The sequence below is a fragment of the Seriola lalandi genome, unplaced genomic scaffold, assembly GCF_002814215.2.
Source record: "Seriola lalandi dorsalis isolate HSWRI2012SDOR001 ecotype SW California unplaced genomic scaffold, Sedor1 jcf7180002054748, whole genome shotgun sequence".
NCBI classification, from domain to species: domain Eukaryota; kingdom Metazoa; phylum Chordata; class Actinopteri; order Carangiformes; family Carangidae; genus Seriola; species Seriola lalandi.
Window position 1 is genome coordinate 238,698 of NW_019525301.1, and position 23,156 is coordinate 261,853.

A 23,156-nucleotide genomic window follows, 5' to 3' on the forward strand; every position below is an offset into this window, starting at 1 on the left:
GGGGGGGCACATCCTGCGTGAAACCGCATCCTGAACAAGCATCGCTGCATCTCACTGTAAATAAATACTCTCTCCTCCGCGTAGCTTCCGTCAACTGTCACCGCCTTGGCTCCCAATCACCTTCAAGTCCAAACAGGAAAGTGCAGGGAGGCAAGGGAGATGGCAGATATGAGCTTTAATTTGCTTCTCGCTGCACTTTAGCCCGGGTGCACACTGCTTCCTATTCTCCTGCTCTGACCAGCTGCCCCGGCTTCGTTCCAGACCCTGAGTCCTTCCTGTCACCTTTCATTACCACATTATCCAGGAGGAGGCTCCCTGTGCAGCCGGGAAATCACCATTTGGTGGTACTCCCCTTCTGTTTATGTAGTATTGTGCGAGACATTCAAAGCCACGCGCAACATCCTCAGAGGAGCGCTGCTGCCTTGTTACCTGCTAATCCCCTGTGCATTATCACAGGAGATGCAGCTGAACAACAGAGCATGACGAAGGCAACAACTGAGACATGACAAGCTCTCAAGTCCATAAATTGCTTTGTGTTGCAAGACTCTCATCAGACTGGCTCAGAGTGTATTTGATTAAGGCCTGCTTGTTGTGACGACAAACCAACCTGAGTATTATATAACAAAACGTTTCTGCTAATAGACAAAACCAGGAACAGAAACAATCATTCGGTTAAGGGAATTTATACAGCAGCACCTCCATTGCAACTTTTCCTTTAAGAGTGAGAGCATCCAGGCCCACAGCTCTCCAGCATTTCTTGCATTGTTTTATTACACTTGAATGAGTTGAGCTGAAAACTGAATGCAGCTGCTGACTGCAGAGCATTTAGTGTTTGGCCTGGGCTCAGCTTTGCCCACCAGGTTTGAAAAATCATCCAGTAACTGATCTGTCAAAAGAATAAGACACTCAGATCTGCTATAAGCCACATCTACATGCTTTCTGTATGCATGCTTGTTTTTTCATTCATCATGATCATTGAAATCAAAATATAAATTTGCATATTTTACATTTTTATATAATTCAGGGCCCTGATGAGGGTGATAAATATTTTATAAAATTTCCAATTAAATCAACAAATTCCTTCCTGGCAAAATATTAGTCGACTGGAGGAACAGAGGAACATACAAAACATCCATACACACGACCTTTGTTAAAGCAGCAGCAATATTTAATTCTAAGCAGTTTGCTGCTTTAACAGTGATGACATTCTTTGGGCAAAGGATGCAATGTGAGAGTGCTTTTATTCAAAACTATAAAAACAATAATCTGGGGGAAAAAAGACTATAAGCTAAATTAGTCTGGCAGTTAAACATTTTGTATACAACAAAAAGTAAAGGGTTAGTAAAATAACTCCTCACTGTTTGAAACGGGGAGATAATAGCTATTATTATTTTCCAGCCAAATTGGCAGTGAAGATCGGCACTTCATGCAAACTCATTCATGGGAATGTTTTGCAGAAAAAGAATTTTAAAAAAAGCACAGAGCAACTGACAGATGTAAAGCCAAAGATTTAGTGCCATCTGTCCGTAGTCTTGCAGTTTACATCTCTTCAGAAATCAGCTGATTGTTACTAAGAGAGTTAATGATATATGGGGCCTCTCTCTCTCTCTCTCTCTCTCTCTCTCTCTGTCTTCAGAGCGCCAGTAGTGTTAAACGAGTCACATTCCACATAGCTGTTACATTTGTGCAAAGCTGTGCCATCTTGTTCAGATGGTTACAGGCATCCTCCTCTTTACCCGAGGAGAGGACTCACTGGCCAGACACATTACTTTAAAGGGCAGCATCTCACTGAGCACGTCTTAACCTGCCCAGGGGCGAGTGTGTGTGTCTGCGAGTTTGGGTGTGTTTGTGTTTTATCCTCAGGACCCTCGATTGTTGTTCATTTCCTGTGCAAAGACAAAATAACCACATAAAGGCCAAAATGTGCTCTTCCCTGGCCTTCACCCACATCACCGCACTTTTCCGCACAAGTGGCTAACCACAGATAATTATACAATTAAAACAATTTTCCGCATCTATCTGTCAGACTGATCTAATTCACCATTCGAATGACACTAATGGAGTAAGCCTCTTTCTCTCTCCTTCCCCGAGCAAAGCCTTTTTCTCTGTATCACACAACGCCACAAAGCCATCTGCAAAACAGAGGAAAACAGAGAGAGCCAAGAGGAATAGCTTTGTATTTGTCAAGCAGGATGTTAGTCAATAAAGTTAAGACCCAGCAGTTTTCACAGAGCAGCGAGGAAATGGGGAGGTTCATTTGATTGTTGGTTCATATTAACCCTTGGCTGCAGAAAAAAGAAGAAACAGAGTGACCCTCTTATTTTCTGAGACAACGCTCCCTTCAACTAACAGTGACATTAATAATTCATCATGACAAAAGACATTACCAGGGAAAGTGAACATGAAAAAAAAAAAGAGTCCAACGTGACAGAAAAATACTCACATTAAAGCAGGGTTCAGACATTCGGCAGCAGCATTTGGAAAATAAAGTGTGATCTTTCATTCTTTAAATGGACTGGAACATACATTTCCATTTAATATTCATGTTGAATATCATGTCCAGTGGCTAAACTGCAGAGGGACTCAGACTGTGCCATTTAGACAGACCCACACAGGGTGTGAGCAACACAGGGAGGATTAAGCCAAACCTTGATCTGGATATCCTGCACCTCCGTCCACCCAGTGTGGCCGAGGAACACAGATAGGAACTACTCCTACACAAGTTCAAGGGAAATGCTTGCATGGCGTGGCTCTGTCCCTCCCAACCAGCTCCACCAAGTACAATGGCAGCCGAGAGTTTTATGTTTATGAGCTATCCTGATGGGGATACACATATCCATTAGATGTGAGTCTGCCTATAGAGGGGTCTGGTATTAACCCACAAGCAAGTGCCCCATCAGCAGAGAGGAAAAAGCTGCCTTTTATGGCAACAGATCACAGACTCAAGCCATTGGCCACAAAGCCCACAAATGAGGCGTTAAGTGTAGTGGCAGGGCAGCAGAGAAAGAGGAGCAGAGATATGACCCTCTTCTCATCCATGCATGAATCTGCCCTCTGCCTTGCTTTCTTCCTCTCTGCCTTGTGCTCTACCACTCCCCCATAAAGAAAAAAAATTATCAACGCATGTTTAACAGCCCAACAACACTCACTACAAAATAACAACTGTCACCTGCAGCAGAATTCATTAAAGCTCTGGTAACATTGCTGCCTGGTAATGTAATTTTTTTAACCGAATATTAATTCTTATACAATATTTGGAGAGATTCCTAATGGACGTTTTCTGTAATTAATTGCCAGATAGAGGCAGGGCTAGTGCGGCAAAGTTAAAAAACACAACCTGACATGGAGATTGGCAAAGAGAGCGCGGCGATGGGCCTGCTGGGACGGTTTCATCATCACGCCTGACCCCCCCTGCTGCTGGGAATGGCAGGAGATGGGGGAAGCGGGGAGGAGATAGACTCCTCTTCACAGTCAGAGATTTAATTGCACGCAGATTCCATTACCTCTGCACAAATGTCACATTCTCTTCTGATCAGGGGGCACGGCAGCCACTGGCAGCATGGCTGGCAAGCAGCCAGACTATAGTGCAGAAAGTGTTCAGCCAATCAGGGCTCCCAGGGCAGACAGAGGTGAGCAGAGGGACAAAAAGACTACAGTACGCCAAAGATATTAAAAAACAAAGGAGAGTCATGAACACACAGCAGCTGACAGTGCAACATTCAGCCAGAGGGCAATATGCTGTATGAACGGTTGTCAAATATTTAATTGATTTCAGCCGTGAAATTTACTTTATTATCATTATTATCATTATAATTAGTAGTAGTAGTAGAAGTTGTAGTACATTTCAGATGACTAATATTGGTGTACTAATTATCATGTTCATATATTTATAAAACCAAATTCTAATGACATGAATGAATGGTGCAGACAAATGACCTTGGAGTTTGACCTGAAAATACCCCTCCCTTGCCATACTGTATTAATAGTATACTAAAAAAAGATGCAAAGACTAATAAGGACCCTCTTTGCATGTTACATTCATAACAGAAACACTCATCCCACACCCTGAGGACAAAGGTCTTTAAGTGTTCTGGATAATCCTTTTTATATCAACATGACTTGAAAAAGTTACATTTTCCATTTTAATCATAGCCCACTACAGCTGCAACTAACAGTTATTTTATTGATGTATTCATTAATTGATTATAATATATAGTTTGCTATTACTATTCTGTGTATCGACGGATTGACAATTGTAAAAAAAGGTAATCTTAAAACACTGTAAAGAGGTTAAAGTATAAGCTAGAAACCAGCACATGAAATTACAAATGTTGCCTAAAAATACGACAGTAACTACAGAAAGTAACATCACTTCTGTATTACTTGTGGTGTGAAAAAAGACAGATTGGTTCATATTTCTAATTATTACCTCATTGTCAGACAGGTACTCTAGTTAGCAGCTAGCTGGAGTAGTTAAAATGAATCTTTGTCAGGATTTTTCTATTCAAATATAAGAATATTGTATCATTGTTTTAGGCTAACTCATTTAAAAGCTCTGAATCAGGACCTCCAGGACTGGGGGCTGTGAAGTAGCCCGATTGGCTCTGCTGATATTAAACTGGTATAACAGCCATGTGCAAGCGCACATGAAACCACTGGCAAAAATCTGACATGTCAGCAACAATTCAGGGGCCTGGAACCAGTCTACGCAAATAACAAGTAGTTTTATTTATACAAAATAATTGCAATATTAGTCAATATATTTTCTATTATGTACTATTTTACTATTTGTGTCTTTCTCATTCATATACATGCTCACTAAACAGCTGAAGAATAAAACTGATGAAAAGCTCAGAATAATCTGTTTGGATCTGCTTCAAACTAGTTATGGTCTGATATACATACGCCTAGTAGTCAAATCTAACAGTGTTTTGGAGTCATTTCACAGACTTACAGCACATACATTACATTACTGTATGAAATAAGAGAAGGGTTGGTGGGAGGATTGCCACATACCCTGATCACTGGTGCAGGACAGATTGGCACTCCATTCCTCCAATCAGAATTCAGCTCACACTCTTGAGGGCAGGATCACGGGGGTTTCAGAGAGGACACAAACAGGGAGAGAGCGAAAGAGAGAGAGAAAGAGAGAGACAGTGAGAGAGAGAGAGAGAGAGAGAGAGAGAGAGAGAGAGAGAGAGAGAAGGAAGGAAGGGGAAAGATACAACGATTACAAACAGGAAGTGAAAGGTGGGGAAAGCCCCTGTCCACTGAGCCCACATGTACAGAAATGACATAAGAACTGGCAAAGTAAACGTGATCATCGTCAGCCACAAGTATTTGATTCGTTATGACACACCGATTCCTGTTGGCATCTCCTGGCCTACATGCATATCAAGTTATCTCCCTTTCATATCTGAACATGCAGATAAGCAACTACGACAGAAACAAAATGTAAGAATATTAGCAAAACTGTTTGCATCACAGTAACCGGCCTCTGCGGTTCATTTCTCACCTTAACACATGAACAGTCATAAAGTTGCCCTTTATTAACCTGTGACAGCCCACATAAAAACACGCTGCAATCATTTCAGATGGCTGCATGTGATGTCAATCATAGACAGAAAAGGAACAGAATAATAGCTGAATTGCATTAAAACAATTGAATACTACAGACTACAGTATATACAATTTGTATTTTTTTTTTCTACTTAAAGTTCCTCAATAAGAAAAATGCAAAAACATGAGAATAATAACTGTCATGTAAAATATGAAAATGAAATTGCTACCATGCTAACAATATAAATGTGATGCGAGGAGAGACTTAAGCACTGTAACAGGCTGCAAAGCCAAACCAACGAAAATCTGACAAGTGTGTTTGCTCTGGAGAATGCATTTACATTAACAGTGACCTGCCAGCCCTGCAGTTGTCTCCACCTTAGTAATAAAACAAATATTTAGAATATTACATGGTTTTTTTCTTTACATAAATGATGAATGACTAGTACCATTACAAAAACATCAGAAACAAGGACGGACATTTTGTTTATTCAAAAACCTGGCGTTAAGCTCAAAAGCATTCATCTGTAGCCAGATAAACAAGTGGAAAGATGCTAATGACTTCCACATACGGTTCAGATCATGCAAATGAGGCAGCAGAATGGATGGCTTCTGGTTTTGTCCCTGTCACAGAAGTCATGGCTGCATGTGTGGCTTGTTGCCCCATGATATATGTGTGTACGACTTTCCTGTTTAATGTGGCTGTGTCTCCCACAGCAGAGCAAAGCAATTCAGCTCCCAGTTAATTGGCCTGCTCCATGTGAAAGCGTGTCAAAAACCAAATCTATAACTCTGTTTCTGTGTGTAGCGGTGTAGCTCTCCAAACCAGACACAACAAACCGTAGCCCCCAATGTCCCAACTCCTCATAATTCAGCAGTGTGGAATTCAACTAACCCCATTAGTGCAGCCGTTGTTTCCACAGCCTGTCCACATTCCTGGGCCTACCATCGGCCCCAGATAAGACCCTTCTGATTACTCGGTTGCATGCCTGTCATTACTCCCAAAAATATGTTGATCCCACAAGACAACCCCCCCTCCCCTCCCCATGGATTTATGGCTGCACTATTCTCCATGCCCCTCAAAAGGAGCTTGCTTTTAAAGGTCCCCTCACTTTGGGATCAGCGACAGAGGGCACTCAGTGTCTTCAGCCAAGCTTGCTGCCATGTCTCCAACATACATCTTACTCACGCTTTATAAAAACTGCTTGATGAGAAGATTCAGAAGAGATGGGATTTATGTGCGGTCTCACAAAAGGGATGTTAAAATAGCATGGGAGTGCATACACTTAAGAGGTAGCTCCGATTTTGGCTCTTTATGGCAAATTAATGAGAACTAATGAAAAAGTGGTTACGTTTTATGGTGTAGTCTGTCCATAAAAGAGACTAAACAACCAAACACTTAAAGATATACTGCATGCTAAGACGCCAACATTAAAGTTCAAAATTTTCACCTCCAGCAGTAAAGCGTTCTCACTTTGTGGCCTTTTGCATGCCAGCTGCTCAACACTCAGCTCACTCCTACTCTAGAAACATGTGGTTGTAATCCCCCTTTTCACTCAAATTACAAACTATGTCAGTTTCTGAAGAAAAACTCCACTTTGAGCCACTTTGCAGCATGTGTGTTAATTGACACTCATTTGTGAGTTTCCAGGCAATCTAGACAGGTATTTGAAGCTGTCTGTCCTTGTTGAGGCGTATGAGTGGGATCAGAAATTAGCATGCAGCAGGTGCTATATGATGGTTTATGGTAGAAAAATGAACATGGGTCACCTGCTGCACGTTTGATAACTAACACACAAAAAACATACAAAATGTTTGTTTCATATCGTCTTTGTTGTTTGCTACTCTCTGCTTCATCCCCCCTGATGAACATAAACTCCCTGAATGATAGTCACTCAGATCCAAACAATGGCTCTGTCATCAATAAGGCTGCTGGAGGTCTAACTATATATTATACGTGAGTGAGTTTTTTCAGCAATTTTAGATGTAAACTAAAATAATCACCCTGACCTTTTACTCACCTTCAACACCTAACCCACATTTATATGCATACGTATGTGTTTTGGACTGAGTGCATTCACAAGCTACAAGTATATGCTGTTGTACGACCTTTGCTCATTTTTACATTACTATCCTCATTCATAAATACATTTCTGCAGCACCATTATTCTCTCTTAGCATCTCATATTCTATCAGTTTGTGTTGCCAAGGGTGTTTCATAGGAGGCAGGAGCCAAAGCCAAATCTGGAAGAGCAATCTCTGTGCCCCTCTGAGAATTTTGGCACTCGTCTCTATGATATCTAGAGCTAAGTAGCCCTTCATTGCATGGGCATCAATACTTAACATATATAGTATGCATGATGCCTTAAATCTATTTTGTGGTGTGATGTTATATTACACCAGGAATAACAATAAGGAACTTGTGTAACCTGTTTGAATTCATCAAAACGAGGGAGATCTGAGAGTGAAAAAGGCACAGGGCACAATAAGCCACACATAAACAAGAAATGACCCCGCATCCATAAAGACAGAGAGATGGATCTCCAGTGTAGCCCACCTCACACTCACTCAAGCCAGTGACCAGGTATCATAGAGACTACGACTGTGCTGGGGGACACTGGTGCTGTATCGGATCAATGGCTTGACCCATTAAGTCACACCACTCCCAGTACCTCATCTAATAAGAGCCGGTCTTTGGGAACACCCCGAGCTGACCCATACTGCTGAGGACAATTACAAGAGAGTGGTCTTTCAGGGCCGACGCCCACTTGACCCGGTAGCGTATAGACACGGAGGAGATCCACATGATTTAAACTCCTTCCCAAGACGTGCTGACAAGGTTAGAGGGTCAACGCAGACATTAACAGGTCAGTGTGTGGCCCACTTGGGAACAATTACTCCCAGTCACAGCTAAGTGGACACTTGATTGAACACGAGGGAGGCAGGACACACTTCCCACAGATAACAATCCCCAGAGCCATTTAGGATAAAAAGCCCTTGTGATACAGCCTTTATGGGCAAAATTCATCTTCCTTTTCCCTTTTAAAAGAATGTGAGAGTGTGATAGAGAGCCATTCTCTGTAAGAGATGAGTCTCTCAAAGCATTACCATTTTCTAGCAATACTAATAGCTGCTTATGACACAGAAACAATTACAAGGTGACTGGGAGAAAAAGCTAAACAATGGGACGAGCTGTAAAGATTTCATTTTTCATTCATGGAAAAAAAACATATTTCACAAAAGAAAAAGTAATGTCTCGCAACAGACTTTGACAGAACTCTCATATTTTACTATCAGCTTCAAAACAACAGCATCGAAACTGGAGCCAAAGTGAAAGACCTCTCCCATCTCTAATTAACTGTGTGGGTGCTGCAGTTTTTTTTTGTGCTGTTCAACCTTTAACCTACTGACAGTTTGACCCCTCTCCCACCACATGACTAAAACTTTGCCTCGGACATCTGGTGTCATGCATACACACAGCAAAAAACACGCTCCCCACCTCTGAGTTGTTTCATGTCACAACTCAACAACAAATAGTTTGTGTTTTATCATAATGTGTGGGTTTAACATATTCTGTAGACTTGGGAAAAAAGCTAAACAGATGTTGATGGTAGCTACTGCAGATAAAAAAGCAAACTTAGTAATGTGCATCTCTGTGTAAAATGGTCACTCTTGTCCTATAGTCTCTTCGTACACAAATAGGGCTTATCGATTCGCTAACACATTTCCCCAGCATTTGCATAAGCTGTGTGTTGTTTGTGGTATTGTTTCTTTTTTTTCTGGGTCTTTGTTTATTTATTTCTCTGCGTTAGAAAATCAGTTCCACATTGTCCCTCGATCTGCAGCGGTGGCTGGTGCTGCAGCTGTTGGTTGTTAGTGGCTGGAGATGACACAGTTCACCACTTCTCCGAGAGACAGCCAGCCCAAAGACTAGCACAGCTGCAGAGCAGGAGGGAGACTGCAAAAAGCATGGAGAGAAGGAGGCACTGGTCATCATTCTCCCTGTTCCCTCTCTCCTTTCTCAGAGAGAGACTCAGAGAATATCTCTCCCCTGTCTCTCTTTCCCACCCTCCTCATTAACGGGGTCTTTTCCAATTCATTTAGGACCCCTGAGATACAACCTTCCCAAAGAATTCAGCAAAGTGATACACTATTAACCCATTTGCACATGCAGAGTGCAAAAGCAACAGGATCACCAGCTGACCCACTGGTTGTTGTGGCAGTCAGCTTTATTCCCCAGGACCGTTTTGTAACCAAGTGGGCATCATGTGAATACCATCTGGGTACCACTTATTTAAAGCTGGCAGAAGTCCCGTGGCAGCAAGCCTGGCAATGAGGAGAAGGGAATAAATTGCATCATTTACTTAACATGCATTTACCGTTGTGCCCGTTAAAAGCCCATGACTAAATAATTTGTTTTTTGCTGGTGCCAGTTTCTGCTTTCAGCCAATTCACATTGTATGTGCGACAAACAGAGCGACTGTCAAAGGGCTGATAAAGAAGGTATCGAGATGTTAACCGCATGAAATCGCATTTACCACCAAGTATATTAACAGCCCTCAATCCATTTACACCAAAGAAATCTCCCAGCGCGTTGTGCACTGCACAGAACCCATAAACAGACAATAAACACATTGTAATTATAATGCCAACTCTTTAATTACGTGCGTCATTTGGGGATGGTCGAGCTCACTAATTGTCAGAGTGATGTGAGAGGATTGGGGGAAGAAAGAAGGAGATCAAGCCTCGGGCCCAATGAGAACCATATTCCCCACTCTCCAAGCGTGTTAGAAGGCAGAAAATTCAATTGGCATGGTTCCAAAGAAGAACAGTCCAAACAGCCTTAATCAGCAGGGACAAACTCCATGCAAATCATTTACATTAGTACAAGTGAAGAGAGTGGAAAAATATCTAAGGTTTCACTCCCAGAACATGAAAGCTCAGAAAATCTTTGCCTCTTTGTAACCTCACTGCCAGGTGTCCTTGTGAAAAAATGGTTAGTTTCAGTTGCCACTAACCAAATCTTACACTGTCTGAAGAGGCATTGAGGGAAAAAGGCACCAACATTCCTTTGTTATCTGCAGATAGAATGGGATGGATATTAAATTTGTTTTTGCCAGTATTACTTCAAGGCGATTGTTAGGCAAAATGTAAGGCCCGGTGGCTGAACTTACAGGCAGGGATCATATCACAGGGGGGAGGGGGGGCACATGCATGCAGCACACTCTCAATGACAGGCACACACTCAGCGCCGGTAAAGAGACCAGAAGCTGGGGGTTTCGACGAAGCATTTTAACCGAAACATGTTGCTGGTGAACTTCCCAACCATTCTATCTACGTTTCCAACCGAGCCACCACAATTCCCCGATGCTCAGACCTGGCAGGGGGTCAGCTAAGGCCCAGCCGTACGCTGTTCATGGAATACACTGGTGGACACTGTGCACAGAAAAGTTGCCCTTTGACCTTTTGGATAAAAAATGTTATCACTTCATCATTTTATTCTATTAGACATTTGTGTTATATTGCGTCATAATTAGTGTATGTATTCTTGAGTTATGGCCAAAAATGTGTTTTGTGAGGTCACAGTAACCTTGACCTTTGACCTTTGACCACCAAAATCTAATCAGTTCATCCTTGAGTTCAAGTGAAGGTTTGTGCTGAATTTTAAACTCCCTCAAGGCGTTCCTTAAATATCGCGTTCACAAGAATGGGACAGGCGTATAGACAACCTGAAAACTCTCTGCTCACTCCTGTTGCCGCCCTGGAAACATAACGTCTCACAGTGGTTTTTCTACATAGATGTCACGTGACCAAACATCACTGTTTGAAATGGACATTCTGTATTCTCCCTGCTGACTCTCATCAGCCCACTTTGGCTTACATTGATAAGCAGACAAATGATATATTATTTATGTTATGTTACGGTACATTATTTTATAAGGTACGTCTGTGAATACTCACAAAAACACTCTCTACGATACAGCTGGACACCCTTCTTCTGCACTGTGGTATTGCTACCTCAAAGCTCAAACACGCCAGAGTTAGCATATTAAGCTATATACTAAGTTGCAACAATAGTTTCGAGCAAAATGAGCATTAGGAGTGGGTGATATGGATTTTCGTGAAACGGTTCATGAATAACGATGGCCTGTGACACTCAGAGAAAGCTTGGGACAATGATATGGAAAAACCTCTGATGGACGACAAATTTATACAATCTCACAGTAATCAACACTGTGGATTACGCTGCAGGAGTAGTCTGCTTTATTCTGCCCCTCTGGGTCACCATTGGAATCTATTGTAACTGTTGTCAAATCCAAGATCAGCACAGCTGCTGTTCTCCATCATCAAGTACTTTTCAGAACCACAGTGTAATTCAGTGGGGTTAGTAATGGATGGCACCTTCCTTAGAAGTGCCTGACCACATGTAAAAACAAACTAAAGTGTTCTATTCTCTATAATCTATTATCTTTGGCTATTTTGAACATGAACAGACACTTCCTATGAACAACAAACTGACTAAATGTGCGTCCTTTAGCAATGCGAAACAATTGTGATAGGACAGCTCACAGTAAACCAACATCTTGCATGCTTATCTCGTACAAGTTAATTCTATACATATTAACTTTTAGATCCACCTGTTGCTGATAAAAGCCAGGTAATGTATATCAGCAACAGTATTGTCTGTTTATCCAAGAACTTTTTTTTCCCCAAGGTTGATCACATGATCAGGAATATTGTTGCTTATTTGTGGATCAGAGTCCAAATAAGACGCGAATGGCCTTGGATGGCCTCCAGTATTAGCATATACAGTATATGGCAGTCGATGTGGTGGACAAAGATCACTGAGTGAATTATTGAAACTGCCATAAGTACAGTACACCCTGAAAACATGTTGTGAGATGACTTTTCTTAGATGAATCATCAGCCAAGCAATGAGAAATGTCAGTTAGGCAATGAGAAACCGTCTCCGCCATTGTTTACATATTGACTGGCACTATGTGGTGGGCCCTGATGAGAACAACACACAGCCTCCAATAGCATGATCTCACTCGGTGGAAAAAGAGCTGTCACTGGTAGGAGGGTGTGGCATTGCAATCAATGAAGGTGGAGAAAGAAACACAAACAAAACAAATCTATTATTGGTCCCACGGTATGAAATCACACATTAGCTAAGCTGGTTCTGAAACAGTCAATCCTGCACCAGTTACTCTACAATTTACTGCTCAAATTGTTCTCACCTCTGCTTTTTTTCCATTCCTCTGTCTATGTGAGGTTCAACTCAACACTCCACGGTGCCCCGCAAGGTCTTTTGCACAGCACTGCTATTGATAAAAGAGATCAGAGCGACTGAGAGAGAGAGAAAGAGTGCATGAAGGATACAGAGTTTTCATCTACTATCCATCTCCTATTCTAATGCAGCCATTATGCTCTAAAAAGAGACTGCTCATCTATTCATTTTATGAGGCATTTGAAAAAAGATGACACTGCAAGAGGGTTGGGCGGAGTGATTAAAATTCTTTGAATTAGCCCTTCAATCACTGCATACAATTGTGTATAAAGTACACAGAAATGCACTCAAAAGCCTGGCCCAACTCCTCTCTGTAGCAGGATATGAAAAGATTGATTTACTCATTTCTCACTGCAAGTTGTTTTCAACGCGAGGAATTGATTGGTCAACACATTAAAAGCTTGTACATCATACACTCCATATACGCAACATGAAAAAGCTTTTAGAAAAATATCCAATAACTCAGAACAGCTGATTGCTCAAACCACACCATACTTACAGCATTAACAACAGGTGTAGTAAATTTTCAACACAAGGCTGTAAACAGTAAACAGTAAGTGGCTAACGGTAGCGAGCTGGGAGGAAAGCAACTCTGGAACATGATGTGCATGAGGCCCTTTGATGTCACCTGTCAGCGTCACTCTCTTACTCCTAGATTTCTCTACAAGTAGACCATGTTCATGTTGCAGGAAAACACTGGAATACTGTGAAGTATATTTAAAATAATAAATAAGTAAAATGAAAAACACTAAGTTACAAAGGCACTTATACTTAAATATTGCAATTAAAAATCATTTCAGCTATAACAAGAATTCATATTCTAAAATTTGCCAACCATAAATAGGAGAATAATTAGAACGTGGGTCCCGGGTTTATTCACAAACCCCTGTATGAGCCATACATAAGCCACTGATGACACGGAGTTAACCTTTGGTTGTCATCGTCGATCACAGAGACACAGTCTATTCACATCACTGCTAAAGGACAGAATTAGACTTTTTCTCATGCTTTTTACTCTAGTACCTGGAACAAAATAAGTACTAAATAAAGTTTCAGTTCCAGTTTAGTTTCTCCCTCTTGCTCACCCACTCATACACTCTTTCTCTTGCTCTCTCTCTGGCTCTATCTTTGTTCTTTTTTTAGACTGGTAGTCACTTACAAAAATGTCTTGTAAGCCACAAAAACATTAGACAAAATTTCCATTCCTAATATAAATGAGCGTTCACCCATTCACAAGAAAGCCGAGCAGTATTGGGGTAACGAAGTCAGCATTATAAGTCAGCATTAACCCGTTCCGATTAGGTGCGAGTGCTGGTTATGAAACAGATATTCAACAGCTTATGTGCATGTTTATGCAAAAGCTCATCACACAAGATCTATCCTATATTACAACATCAACTTCACAGGTCACATTTAAGCTATATGCCTGTTGTTATACTGACTACCCGTGTGTGTGTGTGTGTGTGTGTGTCTGTGTGTGTGTGTGTGTGTGTGTGTGTGTGTGTGTGTGTGTGTTCTTACTATCGAGACGTAAAGCACATTGCTCTTATGAAACAGTAGAATATCAACAATACTTGGTCATTGCACAAAATGCTGCTGGAGAACCTCCTATAATCATTCAAACTGCACTTGAGGTGAATTGACAAAGCAGTTTTAATTTGATAAATCTTGCAACTAAGATGGATTTATAACCATTCACCTTTTGTCACTGAAGTTTATGGTTTTTTTCTATAAATATATGGCTGAGAAAATTGCTGCACTCAAGCAGCTGGTGTCTGGGACTAAAAACTGCATTTAGTAGGTTTACTAATGATAGTGAGTTTTGCATTGTACAGAGGAGACACAAGTGAGACATGTATATGTTCAGGTTAAAATATCTTCCCCACATAACACACTTATTTCCCTCTCATTGAGTTACTGAAACAAAAACTACTGCTGTGTTGTTGTATATAATGCAGAAATAAACCAAACACTTTATCTTATATGATCGTATAGATTGTTGATCTTAGAGCTCATGTGAGGATTGACTGGCTGTACGAGCACAGCACACACAGCCACTTCCCACACCTCTATTCATTGCAGTGAGATCCTGACAGTAACTTTGCAGTAGTGCCACAGCAGGGAGACACGTTTCCCACTCACATAGCAGAGCACAGATTTTCCCAGCTTCTGCTGCTGACCATTTCAAACTCGCTGTTTACTGCACTTCACCCAGCAGACCGCTGTGCTTGCTGCTGTACGAATCTGGTGAGACCTTTGCAGGATCAGCGGCAGCCTCTGCGGCTGTTGTCTCCCGTCTAAAAGGGACTTTACACACATCCGCAGCCTCTGATGCTGAACCAATATGTGAAAGCCACAGATGTGTCACACCTGACAAGGATCTTTGTGTGGATCTCAACTTAACGCTTACTTGATAAACATGAGCCCCAAAATACTCTGCAGGCTGCAAATACTAGATAAATCCAAATATTATAACAAAAAAATTGAAGTTGCAGTACTCCCGTCATCGGGCTTGGCGCTCTGTACCATGATTTAACTAGTGCGTGCTAATAACAAACTAGCGGGCTGCAAGAGGACAATACCTAGCCATAGCCATTCCTAGCCAGGGATGTGTTCAGCCAATTGGCTATGAGGAACTAAACTGATGTTTGGAAACTGGGCTGGGATTTGAATTTATTATGGCCTTTTTGGCATTTAACTAAAATCTTAATAATGAAACGGCTTCTGATAAAACAACATTTGAAAATAACTGCATTCTTTTCCTCTGGCAAAAAGACTTGTGAATAAAGTCAGTCAGAACATTACTGTCATAACCTCACCCCTTGACGACTGAAAGCAGCAAATGTTATCTAGTAGATTAGTTATAAATGTGAACAGTAAGGGCACTATTACCCCCCAATGTCCAAAATCTACCTTTACACCTACCTGGACAAAATTAATATGGTGATGAAGAAGAACAAATGAATGAAGCACTATATTGTTGCTGATATGTAGAAAAATAATTCAAAATAATTTGTTAAAGTATTACCATAATGACTGTAAATTAGGAGGTTTTGCAAAATTACACAATGTGATGCAAAATTTTTCTTTTAATTCTAAAATTAAAACTCTAGCAACATAATCACAAGGAAAGGCAAGAATTATACAACTGAATCATCTCCCAAAGTTATAAATATCAACAAAGCCAAATCAGAGTGCTTCTTTAATCACAAAAACAACAGTGACAAAGTGTTTATCTACTCAGCACATGCAGCAAATGGTTAGCCACGCTATCTGCTTAAACACATAGTTCCATCCAAAGCTAATCTATTGACCGAAATGATAAACAAAAAAATAACTCCTGTGAAAATAACCATCTCCAACTGAGTGGTTTGGGAATGGAGCCCCACCCTGTTTACAACAGAAAGAACAAAAACAAACTCCCTCCAAGGAGCCCGGGCAAATGCAAGTCACACACTCCAACCAATACAGGCAAACAACAACAACGTCTGAAGATCTACTGGGAGAGCGGGCTATCAAACAACAGCAGTCTGCACACAAACAAGGTGTGCATCTCTGTATGTTTGAGGGAGCGAATTGGAGAGTGAGAGAAAGTGTCTGTGAGAGAGACAGAGACAGAGAGACGGGGAGGGGGAGAGAGAGAGAGAGAGAGAGAGAGAGAGAGAGAGAGAGAGAGAGAGAGAGAGAGAGAGAGAGAGAGAGAGAAAGAAAGCGAGAGTTGGTGTGAAAGTGGAATTGAGTGGCAAACAAAGTCAAATACCACCCCCACCACCCCAGTCTCAGGTCAACTGAATCATCAGGAGTCAGGGAAGATACCGTCACCACCTTCCATGAATAGCTCACCAAACCACATCAGTATGACTTCACCATGGCAAACCCAGTAGTTTGAGAACACTCTCCCTCAATATCCAGGGGACTGAAGAGGTAATGAATCTCAGTTAACAAGGCTGTTATCAGTGAAGGAACTACAACATCAGGAGAGACTCCAAATCCATGAGACCCTTACCTCCACTGGCCTTTTTAATGTTGCTATTAACGGCTACAGGTAACAACTGCACCAAGAAAGGAACAAACATAAAAGCATCACGCGTTTGATATCCCGCTGTACATCATCACAGTAAACAATGAGACTGTAGAAGGGACACGGGCCCAATTAGCCATCTCTGCTCTCCGCTGTCAAGTGTTTAAACAGCCGGCAAGGACGATAATAGTTACCTACATACTTTCATCTGTGCTCCAGACTCATCAGCGTGGTAGCACCACTGCTGAAGCGCTGCACTGCATCTTGGGTAATTACTGCTTCCCAATTACCACCCAGCTGGTAAATATATATCAAATAAACAAGCAACAACCCGTCAATTAGGAGCACCCTTTCATAATGGGGGGTTCAGGATGATGTTTTATGTACAGACAGAGGAAAGCTAGTGAGAAACCGGAGCATTGAGCTTCAAAGTTAAACGCAGTTAAGAGCAAATCTGAACATAACAGTTTGTAAAATGATTAAATCACACGTGTTTTTGAGGCAATTAATATGCACCTCTAATTAAGGTTGTTTTAATTAGTAACAGGGCAAAATGTACAACATGGGAACAGTTCTGTTCCATCAAGAAAGGACTTAAAAATGAAACATGGCCTTTTCTTCACAGACGAATGGAGAGGGACAGTAACATTGTTGAATTCAAAAGCGAAGGGAACAGCTGCAGTAACAGTCTGTCAACAAAATTTGCATTGCTGCTCTCTCCTCATCTCCATTACTCTCTCCTGTCTCTCCTCGAGCCCACGGAGCTGCCGGCTCAGATCTGAGTACTCTGATGGCTTATCACATAGCGAGCAGCAGGCTAAGCTGGAGTGATGCGCCCAAAAGACATGATCAAAGCACACCAACTTTCCACCCAGCAATGATGATGGAAGAGCAGGCCCTGCCATGTTATGTTTCTTATTAGGCTGAGGCTGCCAACTGAAAACACAGCCAAGAAGTCAAGGATGAGGCCCTTAAAGATCTGCTCCAGCAACCTTACTTTACATCACACTGTCTACTACACTTAACAGGGATTAAGTAGTAGTCTGTGACATTTTCATATTAGTAAATGTAAGTCCTGCTACTCTAATTCTCACACTGATAAAGCATAGTAATGATTTAACCTATAGCCAGATTATGAAAGCTTTTATTTTGAAGCTCCAATCATCCTGTTTTGGATAGGTTTTAAGCACTAAAAACTTTGGTGAAGACTTCCAGCAGCATAGCACTGATTTGTTTGGCATAAACAGAAGAACTGGATAGATAACATGATCAGCCACCACAGCTGCCAGAGAAAGAGCCACTACTAGAAACTAAAGCTCCATACACAAAGACAAAACATATCACAGATGTAACCACACTTGTTTGACAAATCAAACCACGTAGCTTGTCATCAAAATATACAGAAAACAAGTTTGTGGTTCTTATGTTTTCAAGTCACATTGTCTATTTCAGGTTAATATCACATCCAGTGATCAGTGGAGCACACCCCCTTTTCAACATGCTTATAAGAGTTTAGGAACAGCCTAATTCCAACATTAGATTTCACTGGACCTCAGCAGTGACCACATCATGTTTACTCTTGGTCTGACTTTTCCAAAATTGGCAGGAAGCAAAATTACTTAACGAAAACTATAATGTTGTGCAAAAAAAAGTATTATCAGGATCTACATCCCTTCATACTGTGTGAGTTTGAGTTTAGATGACAAATGAAAGAGATAGGAGATATATTTTTGGTGTTTGAACATAAACTTTTAAAAATACTTAAGTTCAAATAGAGAGAAAAATCACTTACAGTTCAACGTAATCAACTTTCACTTTAGCTTGTTCCCAAAGCGACCAACTTCACTTCCTTTCCATGTTGCCCTGGAAAGACAAACAAAATATGTTTCTCATGTTATGTCAAAGTAATGAAAAAAGAAAACCTTCTCAGCGTAAATATTCATCGCATGCATATTTGAAATTCCCTAATAACGAAAGCTAAGTCATCCACCAGGCCATCGAAGCCACATCATAAACAAACGCAGACCGACATACAGACTGGACAGCTGATAGAAACAGGTGCTAAGGTTTCGCCTGGCAGCTGAGCACAGCTTGCAGCATATGGTTGAGCCTCTCATGTCTGGACGAAAATGTTTGTAGCTTACCTGCATCATTCCCAAAACATACCAGTGTTGTGCTGTTAAAGAAACTCAGATTTGAAGTTATTGCATATTAAGAGGCTCTTGCACTCACTCAGGACGAGAACCAGAAATCATATTAAAAATACAGTGATTAGGTTGTTCTTAATCCTAACCATTTGAACAGCTTAAAACAAAGACAAAAATTAAACTAGCACTTAGTCTATCCGCAACACAAATCATCTCATTAATGAGCTATCCATTTTCTGAATTGACCAGGTCTTGTTTATTTTATTTAATTAATATGACTACCTATGTCTGCATACAAAAGATGGAAGAAACTCAATGTAAACATCTTGTTAACAAGTGAAAAATGATTAGCTTTCAGAGTTCCACTGTACTCTCTACTAAAGGTGTCAGATCTCATTGCAAACCACAGCACAGTGCAATGCCAACTCCCTTAAATTTTTTATCTTTTGTTCCAAACCTTTCTTTATCTCCTTTGAGAAGAGTCCATTAGCAATACACTCAGTAAAATCATCTCTTTCCTGCTGAGTTCTCAAGTGCTGGAGGAGTATTTATACAAAACACAATTTACGTAGATCCAAATACAAGGTAATATGGGGTGATTTTACTCTTGATTTGCATGTATAATCAATGTTAAGGGACCAGGCAAAATATTTTCACGGGTATCCTTTGCTTGTTCAATGTCTATTGAAATTGTAGAAGTTGTTCCAAAATGTTATGCAGCCCATTGAGTCTAATCCAAAACTAACTATATGTAAAACAGGTTTTTTATCAAATTAAAAATACTACATTAATCTAAAATAAGCAAACCAATAATTATTTAATATACTAACTTGACAGATAGAGTAGATACTTTGGTATTTTACAACCATGGACAATCTGTATTCCAGTGTTGTAGTGTATTCCAGAAACACAACACCAGCAGTAAATTCATTTTGTAACTCAAGTTAATTGATTGTAATTGCACGCTCCCTCTCTCCCCATGCAGACGTATGACATTTTTTGTCAGCATCGCTCCCTTTATTAAGGACAGATGACAGTGGAAGACAGTAATTAATGACTGCATGAGTTAATGGCCGTCCTAAGCATTTTGCAGTCTCCGTAGAGACTGAGGAGCTGCACAGAGCTCACCTGAAGCTGTCCACTCTCTGACCAATCGTCTTCCCTGGCATTGAGAACCGTCTGCCTGGGCACGCCACAGGGGCCGGGACACACTAACCTTTACCCTGGAAATATTGTTCTGCTTTCCTTTGTTATCATTTCCATTCATGTAAAACAGCACTAATGAGTGCGCTGCCCTCATATTCATATTGCCTGTACTCTTCCCCTTTGTGTTGTGTGAATCAAACATGCAAAAATCACATGACAAATTCATTTACCAGAAAATTCCCTTTATTCATCTGTCACTTGTCTTGCTTTGTGCAAAACTGTTTCAAGCAACTGGTTTGAGGGCGTCTTGTATCTGAAATCAAATGAAGAGTGACGCCAGCAAATAAATGTGAAAGAAAAAAAAAATGCAGCAAATGCAGAACCTTATTCCCACACTGGACCGAAAATAACTCTCCTTATCATTCAGCTGCAAGCAAGGGTGCACAGTCAGTTTACAGCCCTTCCGTACCCAGCACAGGGTATTTCAATGTGTGTTCACAAATACTGAGCCGTCAGATGAAAGAGAGGGCCGCTCCACTCAGGGATGGGAGTCCTCACACTGAATGCATGAGTGACTGATTACTTTCTTACCAGTTGAACCTCAACTCTCCACAAAGAAGAGCCTTAGACCGAGCCTGAAGAGGCCAAACTAGAAACAAGGGCTTTCCAAATAATACAAAATCACAGATTGGTGCGTAAAGGATCTTGCATCATTACAATGCACACAGCTGCTCTTCCTCAAATTTCAAGCTTTTTTCACTTTACTCCCTGCCAACTCAATTTATTCAGATGTAGTATGGGGCAGAGAAACTACGGTCATTCTAGTTTCTAGAGGCAGACGCGGGGGACGGTGTTAGGTTGTTCCCATCAGGATCAGATGAAGGCTGAATGTCTGTAGGTAATAGCCGTGTCAAACAGCGAGCCTGGAAAAGTTGCAAAGAAAGTTCATCCTGTGTTTTAAAACCTGGGTCAGCATTTGCGAAGGTCCATTTCTGCATAAGTGAGCACACAAACCCCAGTGCCTGTTCAAATAGTCTGCAGCTCTCTCTCAGGCAGCTCATGACAACAGCCCAGCAGCAGCACTGTTTGATCTCCAATGTTTTCCTTAATCTGGGTTGTCAAGGTTCGCTTGTTGGAGGCTGTTTACTTTACTTCTCCTACAAAAAAGTGTTTTTTTCCCCTCAGACAATGACTAATCCAAAGACCAAGAAGGAGGGAGCACTGCCAGCAATAGTTGTTAAAGCTGCAGTTTCCCTTTTGTAAATTTTCAGATGGTTTTAGTCCTGCTGTTGCCAGCTGCCGACTTACTGTATAAAATATTAGGGTAATATTTCATTCTTACATGTATGCTACTCACTCTCAATACACCAACGTTATTATGTCTCCTTTTATAAAAAAATTTACAAAATACTAATTCTGTCTTCCTTTACAAATTAATAATAAATATGTGTAGATTAAGTAAATGAGATGTTTCTTTATAATAAGTATATATTTAAAAGCTTCACAGTAAAATGTATCATCATGTGCGTTGCTGGTGTCCATTTGGCTGTAATACACCTGCTTTAAAATGCTAATTAAAACATGGAACATTTCTTAAGTATTTTTGAATATATGTTTACTTAGCAAACTATTTCTGCTTACATTTGAACAGCGCATTAGAATATCATGAAGAAAGAAAAAGAGAAACAATTTACTCAATTTACAAGGTATAGGAACAACAGGTAGCCTAATTGTTCATTTAAAAAAAATTAACAATTTTTCACAAGTGATAAAAACAATGCTGTTCAGCCTATTTACAATTATGACCATGTCCAAGTGTAACCCACATCACATATGACTCAATAAAACCACTAACTTCAAACTTTGAGCAAACCAAAAATACAGGTAGCCTAAATAAAACACAATGCTAAAAACTTTTAGTGCTGGGGTGTGACTTAACGTTGTCAAAACTATAATTAAAATCTCATTTACTAAATACTTTGTGTTAATGAAAAGTTAACTATGAGGTGAATATCCGCTTTAAATGTATTGTGTGCAGTACTTATCGCTGAGCAGACAAGCCACGCCAAAACAACAGCCCTCAATAACGCCAATGATGGACATGACAAATAAAAGTAGCCCTACTTATGAGCTGAGGTGACATTACAGTTATAAAAAGTACAGTTTGGGCAGTCGTAATGCCTTCCTCCGGTCTTTCGGAGTTTGGAGGACAGCTAACACGTGGGGAAAAGCTCTTACCCTGGTCTTACTCCAAAGAAATCACGGCATTCAAAACTTCCCTTTCGCATTGTAAAGTTAAAAACTTTTACGCCGTTATCCTCAACGGGTAACGCTCTAATTACGCACTGACAACAGCTGTCGCCAATCAGCACTTTATAAACATCTAATATTAATTGTGAAAATGTTGTTTCCCCAAAGGTGCATTTCCCCCCGGGGTCTCATGAGTAGCCTCAACTAAGTTAGAAACCGAACTTTCAAAAAAAAAAGTAGATACACCACTCGTAGTTACACACTTGAAACAACCGCTCGTTACAGCCACACTAAACAGAGCTAGCAGCCACCCTACGTGACAGTAACACAGGTGTTTGTATATTTGTTTATTTCGCTATTTGTAACAATTATAGAAAACAGCACCAGAAGCCGTTGACAAACTCTGTGTGTGTGCGTGTGTTTGAGAGCAGCAGCAGCAGCAGCAGCAGCAGCAAGTATCTAGATACGATACAACAAAGCTAATGTTAACATTATGATAATAGTGAAACTTACCGGAATGGAAAACGCTTTACAGCAGCTAGCAGGCGCACGCGGAGGGTACCGATTCGCTAGTATGAGACGAACCCGTGCACGCGAGATTGTGTACAAATCACACAGTAAACACCAACAATATCGCCTATTACCCCGCCCGCCTTGGTATTGGGTGGCGAGGTCGTAGTGGTGGAGGTGGGGGGACTAACTAACTAACTTAACTACAGAGAAAGAGAGAAAGAGATAATCT

General features: G+C 40.9%; 1 protein-coding gene across 9 annotated transcripts in view; it reads right to left on the reverse strand.

Moving 5' to 3' along the window:
- foxp1b (forkhead box P1b) overlaps positions 1–23,156 on the reverse strand; it is a 150,899-nt gene that overhangs the window by 127,552 nt on the left and 191 nt on the right. For 4 of the 9 annotated variants that reach the window (XM_087178903.1, XM_087178906.1, XM_087178905.1 and 1 more), the window contains exons 1-3: positions 22,928–23,117; positions 18,664–18,734; positions 5,017–5,078 (exon numbers count right to left, since the gene is read on the reverse strand). The gene's annotated coding sequence lies outside the window, so the exon portion shown is untranslated. Of the gene's footprint in view, positions 1–5,016; positions 5,079–18,663; positions 18,735–22,927; positions 23,122–23,156 lie in introns of those variants that run through there. The other 5 variants (XM_087178908.1, XM_087178904.1, XM_087178899.1 and 2 more) reach the window with 5 other exon arrangements.